The 20,198-nt window shown below is 37.0% G+C and overlaps 1 long non-coding RNA gene across 1 annotated transcript in view; it reads left to right on the forward strand.

The window, feature by feature from the left end:
• LOC136872532 (uncharacterized) overlaps positions 1-19,261 on the forward strand; it is an 81,487-nt gene extending 62,226 nt beyond the window's left edge. The window contains exon 5 of the long non-coding RNA XR_010859940.2: positions 19,231-19,261. This is a non-coding gene — a long non-coding RNA (uncharacterized lncRNA). The remainder of the gene's footprint in view (positions 1-19,230) is intronic.
• Positions 19,262-20,198: the final 937 nt, after the last annotated feature.

The following is a 20,198-nucleotide window of genomic DNA, read 5'->3' on the forward strand; positions in this document are numbered from 1 at the left end:
TTTGGGAGTTTACTGCACCCTTTTATATTATCAATGTCTATATTAGCATAAAAATACATATGGCCTCAACTGGCCTTTCATGACCTGGTATTGGATGGATGCTCGAACAAAATTACATCAACTTCTTACATTGCATAATGGACCTGAGTTGGATATGAACTGAATACAAGCTAACTATAGCCTGTACGATTTGTATATGAGCAAGCTGTATGCACTTATGAGCACTTATGATCACTGTGTTGTACACATGGATTCTGTAGGTCAATTGCCTTTAATTACTCCTTTAGATCAGGTGAACACACCTGCCTAACATTTGCATATTAACATTTTACACACGCAGTTTTAACCCGATCAGGTCTGCATGATTCACTTACTCCAGTTACTAAGAAAATGCCTAAAAGTCTAAGGTTATATATATGCACTCTTATCTTTTCTATTTACAGAGGTCTGTTTAGTGATGTAATTGTTCAGTTGCAATTTCCTTGCATACTGTAGATGAAATGTTTTAAATGAAGTAACCAAGCTATCTTCCTTTACTGAGGTTACTGACCTCATAATTACATTACAGTGTGGGTGTAACCTCCCATGTTGACAACAAAACAAACTAAATGACACGAGAAAGAATCAGCTAAGCACTTGTTACCCTAATTCTGCCATGTAAATACACTCCTGAAAGAAAAGACATCCTATCATATCTAACCAATACTATTTACACAGAGCAATACAATCTTGTACCAATCTGACTGTTAATGCTGTTTTGTTGTTAGTTGTTAGGCTACAGAAGCAACAGAGAAAGTGGTAGATACATCCAGTAATTAGTGAATGACCCTGTCACACGTACATTAGATTAAATAAGGTACGTGTAGACGCTAAAAGTTACCTCCTTTACCAGAAGATTATGAGCTGCTGTCTATTCGTCTGTGTTTTGACCTCTTTGGTTGTAACTTTGAGGATGGCTTTGTACTCTGATATTGTGCAGTAAATCTGTAATGTGTAGATAGCCACGTCATATTTCTTGTGCTATTCGATTTGACAAATGTTACATTTAAGCATGCCCGTCTAGCCATAGCCCAAGAATGCTGGCACATAAAGAGAAGCAGTTTGAGGAACAAAGACAGGAAAATTGAACAAAATGAACAAAATGAATAGGCTTGTTACTGCACCTGTGAAGATGAAACAAAATGAGGGTTATCCAATCAGTTGCTAAGTTTTTTGAATGAAGGCACTGAATTGGCATAAGAGTTAAAAGTTCAGTTAACTGAATTTAAGGCAAGCATGGGGTGGTGTAATCAAGTGATGCAGCATTCAGGGCTGTATTTCCAGTATTGCACTACTATTGCACAGTGACTACCGATAAATTTCGTTGCCCTTCATTGTTACATGATGAAACTGATCAAAATATAAGAATTTCATGATTATTGGTCCATATTGAACTGTGAAATACAATAATAGTTAATTATTTTATATTTAATGTCCACCTTTTCAATACAAATTATAAATGATATACAATTATATTAACATTCAGGGACTAGTTTCAACCTAAATCATAGGTCATCATCAGCCATGAAGCAAATTACACCAATGTGTCGAATAAAATAACCAATGTAACGACACAATGGTCTTAAAAAACTGCACATACCATCAACAGAATTTTTAAGTTAGGGCTGGTTGAATAAAATAATTTCCGTAAAATGTTTAAGCAATGGAAGACAGTGTAGTGTCAATAATATTAAAAATGATATGTACATACCATATGGGAAATAAGGTAATGTTCAAGATTTTCTTTGCACTACGTAAAAGAGATCGTTTTAATAGAGGTTCCTAAAATGCTGGATTGCTGCTCTATGTTAAAAAGTTGTTTTTCATAGATATTCATAAAATGCTGGTCGTAGTTCATGCATAGAAATGCGAATGAAGTTGGCTCTCCAAATAAGCCTCAGCTCATTCAAAGTTCAAGTGATCCAAAGCCAAAGTGTCTTCTTAAGATATCAAAATATTTGAGTTGTGCACACAAAACTATATATTCAGTTCACGTGAATGCGATGCGTGATGTTAGAAAAGGCTCTTCTGTATAAAGAATCTTGCTTTTTGTAGCACTTTTGCACTACACACATCATAATAATAATAATAATGAAGAAATAATGAAAAGAAATATATGAATTTAAAACAAGATTAACACCATGTTCGGGATGCAAAACCTTTAACTTACAGGTCTACCAAACGACAACTATGGAAGGATGTGGAAAGCGGAAGGAATCCTACTAGGCTACGAGATCGTGTCTCGTTGTGGGAAAAGAAAGGTTGCAAGTGATAAAAATCATTGTTATCCGTATTGAAGATACTGAATGTAGGATGTTAAAAGGTTTGTTTTTTCACCTATTCAATACATATAAATTTTATAATTTAGGAATTTATTGTAGATTCCACTTGAGACATGTTTCGCCCTTCATTGAGGGCATCATCAGTCAAAATATCACCTCAAGGTAAAAATCAGGTAACTGGTTAGTAGTAGACATGTACAAATTAATACATATTATTAACAACACACAAAAATTAAGTATGGGAAATAGTTGCACAAAAGTGATGGTTGAACATGTAGGTTTATAGATGAAAGGTCAGCACCAATGCCTAAAATTAACATAGTAGAGTTCTGCAGTGGTGCTCTGGAGAAACAGTTGACGCAATCATATGATAATAAAAAGTTAAAAATATTTACATTATAACAATTAAGGGAGAAAAGGTGTAGTGTTTGGCGTCAATGTTTTTAACCTACAATTGATGTCAAAGGTTGGTAACTATACAGTATTTACATTGTTCTATTGAACAGTTGAGAAAAAGTTTTAAAAAATATTTACATTTAACATTCAGCGTAAATGTTTGTAAATAAAAACTAATGTCAATGGTTGGTAACTATATAGTGATTACATTATCTAATTGAATAGTTGAGAATTACAATTAAATACATATTTACACAAGAGCAGTTGGTGCGTAAGGATAAAAAAATTTTAGTACCAAGTGCGTCCTGATGTTTTAGAGGTTGGAAGAAGGAAATAGCATTGACATTTCAGAAATATGTAGAGCAGTTTATTTTAGTTAAAAATCACCGGGGGTAGGGAAAATTTCATAGCCGTATGAGGTTTTTTAGGCATCAAATTGAAAGTTTTTCAGTTGCAGCGCCGAGATCGGGATGGAGACTGGTCAGTGTGGCTGGAGATTCATGGGTAATCCGTGCGTTTGAACGGCAACAATGGTGACAGTTAATAGTGGGTAATTGCTAATTAGGAAAAATGTTGCGGGTTGAGACTTCCGCTTAATCTTTTAGTTGACTTCTGTAGCATCGGTTGTGATGTGAAGACATCGGTGTGAAATGCCGGTGAGACAAAATGATATTGTTCCGTGGAATAAAGTAAGGCAGACTACGGGATGAAGTTGTTGTTCTTTACTGGTCTGGTGAGATAGAATAGAGTTGCTTGTGTTGTGGACTGTTGCGGAGAATTAGAATGTATACGGCAACTGCAGAGTCAGAGCGTTAAAGCTGGGGTGAGGCATCTTCTTATTCTGACTGCGAAGAGGAGCCGTAGTGGCACGTCATATTTGTGCCGATGTGCGCTGGGTTCCGGCGAGTTGTTGAAAGTTGTATTGTATGAAGTGGAAGCTATCTGTAATTGAGATGTTAATAGTATTAGTTGGTGTGTAAGAAAGGTTTATGGTAAGTAATGAAGAGTGAATGTTATGTTACGTACCTGTTGTGTCGCTGAGAGGTAATTGTTGATGAGAATTGGTGGACTAAGAATGAAGCTTAGTCGGTAATACGCACATACGGTTAGCAATGGCGGCGGGAGGAGTGGAGAGCTTTGGGGGGGGAGGGGCATGGGCGGAGTCATGCGCAAAGGTGCGCTGTCAGAATGGAGGAAGGTAGAGTGGAGGGGCGAGCTTGTTGTGTATAGGGAGTGCAGGTTGATGTAGTGTTGGTTATAAAAAGAGGGGGGGGGGGATAAGGAACCGAAAGTTACGCGGATAATATTGATGCCATTTGTTAATGTGGTGAATGTTATTTGCTTGTGCTGGGTGTTGTACTGTTTTTGAAGGTCGAGTGGTTCTTATTTCTCGTGTTGTATCGGTGGGGTCGTGGTGGAGGGGGAGGTGCTTGGGTGGGAGGACGTGTGGGCTTGCTGTCTTTGTGTGTGGGGGAATTGGTCGGAAAGGGGGAGGTGGGGGGTAGGGGGGTAATTGTCGACGTGCTGGGTGAGTTAGTTAATGTGGTATTGAGGATTTTAGACACGTTGTTGCCTTGAAAATTTATTTTTTGTAGTAAAGTGGGAATTTGTTCATAAAGGGGGTTTTTTAAATCTATTATCTCGTTGAGGTTTTTATCCTTGTTGAAGTGTTGGTCTAGATAGATGTATAGGTTCTCAAACTCAGTCATTAGTTTGCCTTTTTCGACTTTTTTTAGGATTGTTAAGTCTTGTTCTATTGTGGTGAAGTGGTGGCCAGTGTCCCTCATGTGGGTGCTCATTGCGGAAAATTTATTATGTTTTTGGGCATTGTAGTGTTCTAAATAACGGGTTTGGAAGCTTCGGCCAGTTTGTCCGATGTACGAGGAGTTGCATTGTGAACAGGTGAGTCCGTAAATACCTGAGCCCGCGTAGAGGTTTCTTCTTGGGTTGACAGAGTTCTGGTTGAAAAATATGTTCTGGTTCGTGTTCTGCGTTTTGAAGGCAATGTTGACTTCGTGCTTTTTTAGGGGGTTGGCTATCTGGTGGATGACTGGATTAGTGTATGTGAAAGTTGCGTATTTGTGTTTATTGGGTTTTATTGGGGAAAGATTTGTTGTTAATTTTAGTTTTACCTTATTGATGATCTTGTTGATCATGTTGGTGTTGAAGCCATTGAACTTGGCAATATCTGTTATGTAATCAAGTTCTTTTTTCAGATTGGTAGGTGAAAGGGGGATTTTTAAAGCTCTGTATATTAAGCTGTAGTAAGGGGCTTGTTTATGGGAGTTTGGGTGTAAGGAATTGTTGTTTATTGTTAGTGGGGTGAAGGAGGGTTTTCTGTGTATTCGAAACTCAAAAGCGTTGTCCATTCGTGTGATGTTGATGTCTAAAAAATTGATGGAGCCGTTGTCCTCATCTTCTTTTGTGAATTTTATGTTGTTGTCTAAGGTGTTTAGGAATGTGAGGATGTTGTCGCTGTTGTTGCACTGTTTATCGATGATTACTAGTGTGTCGTCGACATAGCGGAGCCAAAGATGAATACCATTGATGGAATTTATAATTTTATTGTGTTCTAAGTTGTCCATATAGATGTTCGCTAGAATGCCAGAAATAGGGTCTCCCATAGCTAAGCCCTTTTGATGGTAAATCTTGTTGTTGAACGTGAAGTAATTATTGTTCAATACAAAGGTTAATATTTTAATGAACTCATCAATTTCTATTTTGCTTAGTCCACTGTGTTTGGAGAGGTTGTTTTTTATGATGTTGATGGTTTCGAGAACTGGGATGTTCGGATACATGTTAGTGATGTCAAAGGAACATAGAATGTGGTTTGGTTGCAGTGTAAATTTATTCAGGGTTTGACAGAGGTCAATTGAGTTCTTAATGGGGTATTTGTTGTTGAATTTGTAGTGTTTTTTGAGAAAGTAGTGTAGAAATCTTGAAGTTTTGTATGTTGGACTGCCTCTGCTGTTGATAATTGGTCGGATGGGGATGTCTTTTTTGTGGGTTTTGGGTAAGGACTTGGCTGTGGGTAAAGTTGGATTCATGTTGACTAGTTTAAAGATTTCTTGGTCATTTAAGAGGAAAGTTGAATTTTTGAGAAGGGTTTTCAAGTTGCGTTGTACTTTTGGTATAGGATCCTTGTTGATGGTGGTGTAGGTTGTATCGGAAAAGAATTCTTCAGTTTTTTTGATGTAGTCCTGTTTGTTCATGAGTACAGTTGTGTTACCTTTGTCGGCTTTTGTTACTATAACGTTATTGGTGTTTATTTTGGTCTTTAAGGCATGGATTTGTTTTGAGAGGGTACTGTTTTTGTTGGATTTTAACTCATTAACTAGGGAGGGCAGTTTCTTTTTTATTTCGTGTTTGATGTCATTTTGTTTCTCTGTGGTGATCTGTTTACTAATGTTGGATTCTACTTCTGCAATAGTGGTGGTTAGGTCATCGATAGTATTGGGGTTAGGCCAATTGTGTTTTAGGCCTCTGTTTAGGAGGTTCATTTCTAAGTCAGAGAAGGTGGTGTCAGACAAATTGATGGTGGTAGGGGTGTTGTTTGAAATAATGTATGTAGTATCATTGTTCTTATTGTGGTTTGATGTGCATGCTTTGGTTCCCTTCAGATGGGCTAGTTTGAGGTTTAATGTGTCTTGTTTCTTTTCTAGTACGTTGGTTAATTTATTGTCTGTATGTCTTAGGAAAGATTGCCATTCAAGAGGGGATAAGTGTTGTGCAAGGGTTAAATGTGTTCGATAAAGCTGTAAATTTAAGAATGATTTTTTCCTGTATAGTTGTTTAATCTCGTCCTTCAACCAGATGTTGTTGACTTTGTTTTGGGTGATAGTCGAGTTTTGAAACGGAATGCTTTTCCTTTGCAGTGGTCTCAAGAATTTGGGTACTAAATTTAGCTTAACACATTCTTTAAGGAAATTAATGTCTTTTGAAATTTTGCCGATTTTTACCTTGAGGTTTAGGTATTTGTTGGTTTTCATTGTAGCCTGGTTGGCTTTGACGTTGCAAGTGATAAAAATCATTGTTATCCGTATTGAAGATACTGAATGTAGGATGTTAAAAGGTTTGTTTTTTCACCTATTCAATACATATAAATTTTATAATTTAGGAATTTATTGTAGATTCCACTTGAGACATGTTTCGCCCTTCATTGAGGGTATCATCAGTCAAAATATGTTAATAATATGTAATAATAATATAATATGTATTAATTTGTACATGTCTACTACTAACCAGTTACCTGATTTTTACCTTGAGGTGATATTTTGACTGATGATACCCTCAATGAAGGGCGAAACATGTCTCAAGTGGAATCTACAATAAATTCCTAAATTATAAAATTTATATGTATTGAATAGGTGAAAAAACAAACCTTTTAACATCCTACATTCAGTATCTTCAATACGGATAACAATGATTTTTATCACTTGCAACGTCAAAGCCAACCAGGCTACAATGAAAACCAACAAATACCTAAACCTCAAGGTAAAAATCGGCAAAATTTCAAAAGACATTAATTTCCTTAAAGAATGTGTTAAGCTAAATTTAGTACCCAAATTCTTGAGACCACTGCAAAGGAAAAGCATTCCGTTTCAAAACTCGACTATCACCCAAAACAAAGTCAACAACATCTGGTTGAGGGACGAGATTAAACAACTATACAGGAAAAAATCATTCTTAAATTTACAGCTTTATCGAACACATTTAACCCTTGCACAACACTTATCCCCTCTTGAATGGCAATCTTTCCTAAGACATACAGACAATAAATTAACCAACATACTAGAAAAGAAACAAGACACATTAAACCTCAAACTAGCCCATCTGAAGGGAACCAAACCAAGCACATCAAACCACAATAAGAACAATGATACTACATACATTATTTCAAACAACACCCCTACCACCATCAATTTGTCTGACACCACCTTCTCTGACTTAGAAATGAACCTCCTAAACAGAGGCCTAAAACACAATTGGCCTAACCCCAATACTATCGATGACCTAACCACCACTATTGCAGAAGTAGAATCCAACATTAGTAAACAGATCACCACAGAGAAACAAAATGACATCAGACACGAAATAAAAAAGAAACTGCCCTCCCTAGTTAATGAGTTAAAATCCAACAAAAACAGTACCCTCTCAAAACAAATCCATGCCTTAAAGACCAAAATAAACACCAATAACGTTATAGTAACAAAAGCCGACAAAGGTAACACAACTGTACTCATGAACAAACAGGACTACATCAAAAAAACTGAAGAATTCTTTTCCGATACAACCTACACCACCATCAACAAGGATCCTATACCAAAAGTACAACGCAACTTGAAAACCCTTCTCAAAAATTCAACTTTCCTCTTAAATGACCAAGAAATCTTTAAACTAGTCAACATGAATCCAACTTTACCCACAGCCAAGTCCTTACCCAAAACCCACAAAAAAGACATCCCCATCCGACCAATTATCAACAGCAGAGGCAGTCCAACATACAAAACTTCAAGATTTCTACACTACTTTCTCAAAAAACACTACAAATTCAACAACAAATACCCCATTAAGAACTCAATTGACCTCTGTCAAACCCTGAATAAATTTACACTGCAACCAAACCACATTCTATGTTCCTTTGACATCACTAACATGTATCCGAACATCCCAGTTCTCGAAACCATCAACATCATAAAAAACAACCTCTCCAAACACAGTGGACTAAGCAAAATAGAAATTGATGAGTTCATTAAAATATTAACCTTTGTATTGAACAATAATTACTTCACGTTCAACAACAAGATTTACCATCAAAAGGGCTTAGCTATGGGAGACCCTATTTCTGGCATTCTAGCGAACATCTATATGGACAACTTAGAACACAATAAAATTATAAATTCCATCAATGGTATTCATCTTTGGCTCCGCTATGTCGACGACACACTAGTAATCATCGATAAACAGTGCAACAACAGCGACAACATCCTCACATTCCTAAACACCTTAGACAACAACATAAAATTCACAAAAGAAGATGAGGACAACGGCTCCATCAATTTTTTAGACATCAACATCACACGAATGGACAACGCTTTTGAGTTTCGAATACACAGAAAACCCTCCTTCACCCCACTAACAATAAACAACAATTCCTTACACCCAAACTCCCATAAACAAGCCCCTTACTACAGCTTAATATACAGAGCTTTAAAAATCCCCCTTTCACCTACCAATCTGAAAAAAGAACTTGATTACATAACAGATATTGCCAAGTTCAATGGCTTCAACACCAACATGATCAACAAGATCATCAATAAGGTAAAACTAAAATTAACAACAAATCTTTCCCCAATAAAACCCAATAAACACAAATACGCAACTTTCACATACACTAATCCAGTCATCCACCAGATAGCCAACCCCCTAAAAAAAGCACGAAGTCAACATTGCCTTCAAAACGCAGAACACGAACCAGAACATATTTTTCAACCAGAACTCTGTCAACCCAAGAAGAAACCTCTACGCGGGCTCAGGTATTTACGGACTCACCTGTTCACAATGCAACTCCTCGTACATCGGACAAACTGGCCGAAGCTTCCAAACCCGTTATTTAGAACACTACAATGCCCAAAAACATAATAAATTTTCCGCAATGAGCACCCACATGAGGGACACTGGCCACCACTTCACCACAATAGAACAAGACTTAACAATCCTAAAAAAAGTCGAAAAAGGCAAACTAATGACTGAGTTTGAGAACCTATACATCTATCTAGACCAACACTTCAACAAGGATAAAAACCTCAACGAGATAATAGATTTAAAAAACCCCCTTTATGAACAAATTCCCACTTTACTACAAAAAATAAATTTTCAAGGCAACAACGTGTCTAAAATCCTCAATACCACATTAACTAACTCACCCAGCACGTCGACAATTACCCCCCTACCCCCCACCTCCCCCTTTCCGACCAATTCCCCCACACACAAAGACAGCAAGCCCACACGTCCTCCCACCCAAGCACCTCCCCCTCCACCACGACCCCACCGATACAACACGAGAAATAAGAACCACTCGACCTTCAAAAACAGTACAACACCCAGCACAAGCAAATAACATTCACCACATTAACAAATGGCATCAATATTATCCGCGTAACTTTCGGTTCCTTATCCCCCCCCCCCCCCCTCTTTTTATAACCAACACTACATCAACCTGCACTCCCTATACACAACAAGCTCGCCCCTCCACTCTACCTTCCTCCATTCTGACAGCGCACCTTTGCGCATGACTCCGCCCATGCCCCTCCCCCCCCAAAGCTCTCCACTCCTCCCGCCGCCATTGCTAACCGTATGTGCGTATTACCGACTAAGCTTCATTCTTAGTCCACCAATTCTCATCAACAATTACCTCTCAGCGACACAACAGGTACGTAACATAACATTCACTCTTCATTACTTACCATAAACCTTTCTTACACACCAACTAATACTATTAACATCTCAATTACAGATAGCTTCCACTTCATACAATACAACTTTCAACAACTCGCCAGAACCCAGCGCACATCGGCACAAATATGACGTGCCACTACGGCTCCTCTTCGCAGTCAGAATAAGAAGATGCCTCACCCCAGCTTTAACGCTCTGACTCTGCAGTTGCCGTATACATTCTAATTCTCCGCAACAGTCCACAACACAAGCAACTCTATTCTATCTCACCAGACCAGTAAAGAACAACAACTTCATCCCGTAGTCTGCCTTACTTTATTCCACGGAACAATATCATTTTGTCTCACCGGCATTTCACACCGATGTCTTCACATCACAACCGATGCTACAGAAGTCAACTAAAAGATTAAGCGGAAGTCTCAACCCGCAACATTTTTCCTAATTAGCAATTACCCACTATTAACTGTCACCATTGTTGCCGTTCAAACGCACGGATTACCCATGAATCTCCAGCCACACTGACCAGTCTCCATCCCGATCTCGGCGCTGCAACTGAAAAACTTTCAATTTGATGCCTAAAAAACCTCATACGGCTATGAAATTTTCCCTACCCCCGGTGATTTTTAACTAAAATAAACTGCTCTACATATTTCTGAAATGTCAATGCTATTTCCTTCTTCCAACCTCTAAAACATCAGGACGCACTTGGTACTAAAATTTTTTTATCCTTACGCACCAACTGCTCTTGTGTAAATATGTATTTAATTGTAATTCTCAACTATTCAATTAGATAATGTAATCACTATATAGTTACCAACCATTGACATTAGTTTTTATTTACAAACATTTACGCTGAATGTTAAATGTAAATATTTTTTAAAACTTTTTCTCAACTGTTCAATAGAACAATGTAAATACTGTATAGTTACCAACCTTTGACATCAATTGTAGGTTAAAAACATTGACGCCAAACACTACACCTTTTCTCCCTTAATTGTTATAATGTAAATATTTTTAACTTTTTATTATCATATGATTGCGTCAACTGTTTCTCCAGAGCACCACTGCAGAACTCTACTATGTTAATTTTAGGCATTGGTGCTGACCTTTCATCTATAAACCTACATGTTCAACCATCACTTTTGTGCAACTATTTCCCATACTTAATTTTTGTGTGTTGTTAATAATATGTATTAATTTGTACATGTCTACTACTAACCAGTTACCTGATTTTTACCTTGAGGTGATATTTTGACTGATGATGCCCTCAATGAAGGGCGAAACATGTCTCAAGTGGAATCTACAATAAATTCCTAAATTATAAAATTTATATGTATTGAATAGGTGAAAAAACAAACCTTTTAACATCCTACAAAAGAAAGGTTCTCGACAATTACCCTTGACTAATCTATTAATTACTAACAAAGTGAAAAAGATACAAAATCAAATAGAATAAAACAAACAAAGACATGGTTGCAGACAGTTAAGAACACTTAAATAGAAAGATATTTTTAAAACTTATAAAACAAGAACTGTAAACTAATGAAGCTCTTCGGGCAGTAGGAGATTAAACTTTGACAAAGAATTGACATGGAATGACTGGAGGCAACCTCAAAGAAATCAAAATTTTAATGTGACGTACAATATCGCTATTCAAGAAAAAAAGTTACATTTAATTACAAAATACTGAGCCTGAAAAGAGAATTACCTCCGAAAAACAAAGGTGCTATGACTGTCTGTCGAGGCACAGTCATTCAGAAAATCAAAATTGGTAAATATGGAAGTCTAGGGGTAAACTCCGTTACGCGAAACAAAAATTTACATTACCACGGAAAGTTACATTAAATGAGAAAAGGCTGAAACACAAGAAATAATTTAAATTAAATCAAACACAAAAATATAGCGCTTACCGTGAGAGGCCAGCAACCCCTGACAGGGCAGAACCCGAGCGCATCCGTTCGCTAGTTTGGTCAAATGTTAGAGATCCAGAACACATGCATCGCACACACAAAGCTGGCAGAGGCCAGAAATGGTCCAATCACGGAGTAACCAACAGGATAATTACATTTACCTGACATCTGCATTCACCAATTAAAAGATTTAATACACCAACCAATGGGAATACACTTCAATAGATCAGCAAGTTTCTAGAGAGTTTGATTGCAACATATAGAAACTTCCTTACTAAAATTTTATGCATGGCAGTACAAGCTGCCTCAAAAGTTTATGTCCTTCAAGCAATAAATCACGTGATTCCACAATACAACATTCAGAATTTCTTTACAATTTTAATAATCAAAATGTTAAACATTTAATAGATTTTCAATTTTTAAACTGTCTATATTGTTCATAAATTTCTTAAAATAAAGGTGAATAGTTTACATGTCCAAAATCAGATAAAATAATTTTACAAAATACAGTGATGATAATTTCCAGCTTGCCGTCCCTCCACAGGTCTCACTTTTAAAGAGTTGCTTTTAATAGAGGTTCGTAAAATGTTGGTGCGCTACAATATATTAAAAGCTCCTTTTGATAGATAATCATAAAATGTAGGTTGCAGTTAACGCATAGAAATGTGATCAAAGCTAGCTCTTTAAACACATTGTAGTCTGTTCAAAGATTAACTGAGCCAAAGTCAAGTTGTCATCTCATGATATTATAATATTTGGGTTGTGTACACAAAAAACTATACATTCAGTTCATGTGAATGCGATGAATGATGTTAGAAAGGCTCTTCTGTTTAAAGAATCTTGAATGATTATGATTGTTGCACATGGAGGTCCAAATACATTAGTAGTATGTATAAGGTGGTGCGATTTCGCAGTTCAATGCGGACTGTAAAGATTTTTATTTGTATAGATGATGGTTAAGAATAAAAAGAGTTATGATAGGGGGAATATAAATGACATATGTTGTATGGGAATCACCTCATGCTGCAACATGTGGATTGAAGTTGGTTGTGAATAAAGGTTGAGGAGAGGAACGTATGTGGTTCTACCAAAGTCTTTAGGGGGAGGAGCGGGAAGGGAAAAAAGAAGAAGAGAGTGGGGTAGCAAGGAAAGGAAAGGGGATTAAAGAGGGGCCGATGGATGTGGGAATATAGGTGATTGCCTAAGTAAGATACTGTGAATAAAACGGAAAATCGGACTCTGACTGCTAGATAAAGTGTCTCTGAAAGTATGAATGAGCAGATCAAATAAAATGTTTGGTTTTTTGGAAATATCATTCAGATTGTAATTTGGATTAAAATATTGGTCTAAATGTATGAAGCAGTTTTCAGTTATGTTAAGGAGGGGTCCTTTTTGCATAATTTTGAGGATTTCCATATCCTGATGAATGTCAGTAAACTTGTGATTCATGTCATGCATGTGTTGTCCAACTGCTGAAAATTTATTATATTTCAGAGCATTGACATGTTCTAAGTACCGTATAGTTTTATTAATAGAAGTAGAATTATGTAAGAATTTTGCATTGTTATTAGTTTTAAAGGCTATTTTTACCTTTTTTAAAACATTAGTGAATGTATAAATATCTTTATTGAATGTTAAAGTAGAAAATAAAGAGATATTAGGTTTTTCTTTTTTCAAAGTGGTTACAGGGTGATGTCTATACGTATTAATTATTCTTTCAGTGAAAAAATGATTGTATCCATTAAGTTTTGCAATCATACAAATGTTGTTTAACTCTTTTTTTGAGATCTTCTTTGGACATTGGTACAGTAAATGCTCTATAAACCATGCTATTGTACGCCGCTTGTTTATGGATTTTGGAATCTTGATGAATTGTAGAAGCTGTTTGAGTAGGTTTTCTGAAAATTTTGTATTTTCATCGCCATAAGGCCTATCTGTGTCGGTGCGCCGTAAAGCCACTAGCAAAAAAAATTATTGTATTTTAAGGAACCTGAATGTCTAATGATAGTCAAGTCTAAATTTTCAGATTTGAGTGTACATTTAATGTGGGTCGATGTTGTTGAGGTTAAAAAGAGTGGTATCAGCATCTGTTATGTTCTCATCTATAATTACTAAAGTGTCCTCCACATATCTAGCCCAAAAAAAGAATATTGTCGAAGTTGTTATTGTTATTAATTTTTGTATGTTCTGAAAAATCCAAGTAAATATCTGCAAAGATACCCGAGGTTGGCGATCCCATAGCTAAACCTCCTTGCTGATAGATAACATTATCAAAAATAAAATAGTTATTATTCACAACCAATTCTAGGATGGACATGAAATCTTGTATTTCTAAAATACTTAGATGGCTGTATTTCCTTAAGTTGTTTTTTATTGTAGGGTATAATTTACAAGTTGGAATACTAGGATTCATATCTGTAATGTTGAACGAGTGAAGGGAATGATTAGGTTGTATATTAAATTTATTTAGTTTCTGTATCAAATCTGTAGTGTTTTAATGGATTTTTTGAATAAAAATGATAATTTCTTCTTAAAAGCTTTTGAATGAACTGAGAAGTTTTAAGGAGAGGGCTTGGTCTATAATTGATGATCGAGTGAATGGCGATGTCGGTTTTGTGTTTTTTAGGAATGGCCTTAGCAGTGGGAAGGCTTGGGTTCATAGTAATTAATTTGCTCAAGTAGGCGTTGGATTCTTTGAGTACCACCTTATAGATACTACTAAAGTATTTGGACCTCCATGTGCAACAATCATCATCATTCAAGATTCTTTAAACAGAAGAGCCCTTCTGACATCATTCATCGCATTCACACGAACTGAATGTATAGTTTTTTGTGTACAGAACCTAAATATTATAATATCATGAGAAGACACCTTGATTTTGGCTCAGTTAATCTTTGAACAGACTACAACATGTTTAAAGAACCAGCTTTGAAGGCATTTCTATGTGTTAACTACAACCAACATTTTATGATTATCTATCAAAAGCAGCTTTCATTCATTTTATGAACCTCTATTAAAAGCAACTCTTTAAAAGCAAGATCCTTTATACAGAAGAGCCTTTTCTAACATCACACATCGCATTCAAGTGAACTGAATATATAGTTTTGTGTACACAAATCAAATATTTTGATATCTTAAGAAGACACCTTGGCTTTGGATGACTTGAACTTTGAACAGACTGCGGCTTATTTGGAGAGGCAACTTCAATCACATTTCTATGCATGAACCACGACCAGCATTTTATGAGTATCTATGAAAAACAACTTTTTAACATAGAGCAGCAATCCAGCATTTTAGGAACTTCTATTAAAACGATCTCTTTAACGTTGTGCAACGAAAATCTTAAACATTACCTTATTTCTCATATGGTATGTAATTATCATTTTTAATATTATTGACACTACACTGTGTCTTCCATTGCTTAAACATTTTATGGAAATTATTTTATTCAACCGGCGCTAACTTAAAAATTCTGTTGATTATAGTACAGTTTTTTTTAAGACCATTGTGTCATTGCATTATTTTATTCAATACATTGGTGTAATTTGTTTCATGGCTGATGATGACCTACGATTTGGCTCGAAACTAGTCCCTGAATGTATATCATTTATAATTTGTATTGAAAAGGTGGACATTATATATACAAATTTAAATATTCATCATCATCATCATCATCATCATTTCCCTTTATCCAGCTGTAGCCGGGTAGGGGCAAATATGGTTCCTCTCCACTTTCTTCGGTCTTTCCACCACTCCTCCTCCAACACTGTGTCCCAGTCCAGGTTTCTTTCTATAATGTTGCGTTGGATGGTATCCTTCCATCTCAATCGGGGTCGTCCACGGCCTCTCCTTCCTTGGATTTGCATTTCCATCACCTTTTTTGGCATTCTTTCGTCGCTCATTCGCTTTATGTGCCCAAACCATCTTAGTCGGCTCTTCTCTATTCTATCATTCATTTTTTCCACTCCAATTTCTTCCCGGATTTTCTCATTCCTTATTTTGTCTCTTCTACTCTTCTGTATCATACTCCTCAAGAATTTCATTTCGGCTGCTTGTATTCGACTCTCATCCTTCTTTGTCATTGTCCAAGTTTCTGCTCCGTAAGTTGTTATGAGTACGTAATACATCTTGAACATAGTATCCTTTGCTTCCATTGGCACATCTTTGTCCCATAACATATTTCTTACACTATGATAGAAACAACCTCCAGCTTGAATCCTTTTACTAATCTCAGCATCCAGTCGAGCATTCTCCATTAATTCACTCCCCAGGTATTTAAACGTTTCCACTACTTCCAGGAACTTGTCTGCAAGTCTAATCTGACCTTTCCCTTCTTTCTCCCCTCTAGTCATAACAAGAGTTTTACTCTTTTCTACACTTATTTTCAATCCACATTCTTCAATCTTCCCATTCACCACATTCAACTGTTCTTGAACCTTCCTGTCGTCTTCCCCAAATCACAATATCATCTGCAAATAACATCATGTTCATTTCTCTTCCTCCATATGCTGCTTTTGCTGTTCTCATGATGTCATCCATTACTATTGTAAACAGGATTGGTGATAAAACACTTCCCTGTCTCAGCCCACTAGTTATTTTGAACCAACTTGTCCTGCCAACTTGTGTTTGCACGCAACTACAACATTCCTTATACAATGCCATGATCATTTTTATTAATCCCTGTCCAATTCCTTTTTGCACCAGACTGTCCCAAACTTTCGTCCTAGGGACACTGTCATATGCCTTTTCAATATCAATGAATGTCATCACCATATCATTCCCGTACTCCCAATGCTTTTCCATTAGTTGTCTCATAATGAAAATGGGCTCTATTGTTGACCTTCCACTTCTGAAACCAAACTGATTTTCCTGTATCTGCTTCTCAACCCTCAACCTTATTCTACTTTCCAGTATCCTTTCCATTATCTTAGCAACATGGGATATTAGAGTAATTCCCCTGTAGTTCTTCAAAACTTTCTTATCACCTTTCTTGAAAATTGGGATGATTATTCCTTTTTGCCAATCCTCAGGGACCTCCTTATTCTCCCAGACATTCCTGAGAACCCGATATGTCCACTGCAGGCCTACAGCTCCAGCTGCCTTTATCATCTCCACTGAAATTTCATCTATTCCAGCAGTTTTTCCATTCTTCATCTTTCTTACTGCCATTTCAATTTCATTCATTGTAATTTCTTTATCCATTTCTTCGTCAACTAATTGCCTTTCCTGGTCGTCCATTGAATGACTGTCATCCGTTCTTATGTTCAGCAGCTTCTGAAAATACTCTCTCCATCTATTTCTTATTTCTTCTGGCTTTGTTAAAATTATGCCACCTTCATCCTTCACAAATCTGGTGTTTACTTGATCTCTCTTTTTGTTTCTTAAGATGCTATATACAGTAATTTCTTGCTGCCCTGCGTATCATCTCTCAATTTCTGTGTGAATAAGGCCCAGCTTTTCCTCTTTTCTTCCTCCACTACTTTCTTGGCCAAATTCTTTGCCTCCACATATTTTCTTCTACTTTCTTCAGTCTTAGATGTTTTCCATGCTTTCCATGCCATTTTCTTTTCCTTCACTTTAATCTTTACCCTATCATTCCACCAGTGTGTTTCTTTGTCTTTCACATTTCCTGATGTTCTACCACACACCTTTTCTGCACATCCAACCAGTGCTTCCTTAAATCTTTTCCATTCCTCTTCAACATTCCCCACCTCTGTCCTGGGTACCAAGGGTATTATTTCCCTTTGAAATTCTTCTTGTATGCTTTTCTCCTTTTTAACTTCCATACTTTAATTCTTTTCTCTCTTCTTAATTGGGGTTTTTCAATCTTTCCAACTTTCAATTTTCCTATCACAACTCTATGATCTCCACCAAAGGCTTCTTCAGGCATAGCTGTTACATCTACAAGGTTCTTCCGGTGTTCTTTCTCTATGATTATATAATCAATCATGGTCTTTGTTCGTCTGTCTCCCCAGCCATACCTTGTAATCTTCTGACTGTTCTTCTTCCTAAACCAGGTGTTTCCAACAATCATTTGATTCCTCATGCAAAAATCCACCAAGAACTCGCCTTCTGGATTTACATTTCCATATCCAAAGGGCCCTACAACATCTTCCTTTCCTTGTGTTTCCATTCCAACTTGTGCATTTAGATCTCCCATCAATAGTACTTCCTTATCTTCTATCTGTCTCTCCACTTCCTCTAAGAAGTCCTCTAGATGTTCATCTATGCAACCAGTTTGTGGGGCATACAACTGAAATAGATCTTTCACGCCATTTTCAAACTGGAGTCTCATCATCATCATCAGGTAGCAGGTAGGGACCCTCTTTGGAGGCAGCCCTACCCAGGGAGTGGCGCCCCTGCCTATGTGAGTCCCAGAGCACACTGACCCGGTGTGTAACATCTGGTATGGGTCCCAGCTCAGGGTTACGAGTGAAGACCTCAACGGCATCTACGGCGGAGAAGGTGGACTTCAGTACGGCGGAGATGGCGGAAGGGGCATACCCGTAGCGTCTGTACTCCAGAGGAGCGGCTACGAAAGGCGTCTGTCTCCATGTTAGGGGCGGCCTAATTTTGAATCTGGCAGTAGGTATAAAATGCCTTTGGGTGTGGCGAGCCCATCGTAACAATAGCCTATATGGACAAAGCAGATATGGTGCCTCGGAAAAGGTTAGGGCGTCCCCTGCTAAAAGCGACGCGCAGCTCTTCAGGTGCTGGGGGAACTGTGAAAAATGGGCAACCAGCACCAAACTACATCAAAATTGCAACAGTTAATGTACTGACACTGACGGGAAAATTTAAATATTATTGTAATAATACTGAGGAAAGCCCACATTATTTCATATTGAAATAAAATTTTTGTTCTCAGATTTACTTTAGGTGTTATTAATTAAATGAACGAATTAATTAATTAATTAATTTTATCTTAGTTGTAGGAGAACTTTATGCTGTAATTACATTAATTACTTAATTTTTCCTGTAATAGGCTACTTTTCAAAAATTCAGGGTGATCTTATATATAAGGCTGTCTTATATTCAGATCAATATGATACTGTAACAGTGCTATTTAGGAACTTTATTTTTAGTGACACTTTTTTTGCCATGTGTACTTTTTTAATTTACATTGTTATGGTCTTTTCTTTTTCAGGGAAGAAGCATGTTTATGTCTTGACAAGTTTATCCCCACTCTGGAAGCCACATAAATCTGACCTGCTGGATGAAGTGAATTCATAAAAGGTAGGAACGTTATGTTTTAATTTTGATGCACCTCGGGCCTGTTTCACTGTATGAATACCGTGAATTAATATAAGAGAAAATGTTTAAAGCTTGTACTATTGTATTTCATAGGACTGGTTCACTATTGGCTATATGGTAATATCTTGATCATGGATTTCAGAAACTATAATACAATTTCAAGATCTTTGTTAAAAGGCAAACCTTCTCCTGTTAATTTACAGATATTGTGGAATAGGCTTCTGGTGTTCTCACCTGTTTCAGAGAGTGGAGTCATGATGCAATATCTTATACACATGCATATTATGTTTAAGAGCTTGGGAATTTTCTGCTCACTGCTGATAATAAGCTTCTAAATGTACAGCGTACAGAACTTATGCATGTTTTCTCACATATAAAATTACAATTCATATTTTCTCTTAAGATTTATTGTTGAGTTCAAACCAAACCCCATGGTGCAACAGCCCCAAAAGGCCTTCGCCTACCGAACGACTGCTGCTCAGCCCGAAGGCTTGCAGATAACGAGATGTCGTGTGGTCAGCATGACGAGTCTTCTCGGCCATTATTCTTGGTTTTCTAGACTGGGGCTGCTATCTCACCGCCAGATAGCTCCTCAATTGTAATCACGTAGGCTGAGTGAATCTCAAACCAGCCCTCAGAATCAGGTAAAAATCCCTGACCTGGCCAAGAATCAAACCCTGGGGCCTCTGGGTAAGAGGCAGGTATGCTACCCCTACACCATGGGGCTGGCTATTGTTGAGTTACGACCGAGTATTGTTAAGAGAGGTCAGTTTGGATACAGGTTATATGTATAAGAATGTGTTACCCAGCCACCTCATAATAATTCTTCTTCTGTTAAAGAAATATTCATAAATTTAGCCA

This window comes from Anabrus simplex, chromosome 4 (assembly GCF_040414725.1).
Source record: "Anabrus simplex isolate iqAnaSimp1 chromosome 4, ASM4041472v1, whole genome shotgun sequence".
Taxonomy (NCBI): Eukaryota; Metazoa; Arthropoda; class Insecta; order Orthoptera; family Tettigoniidae; genus Anabrus; species Anabrus simplex.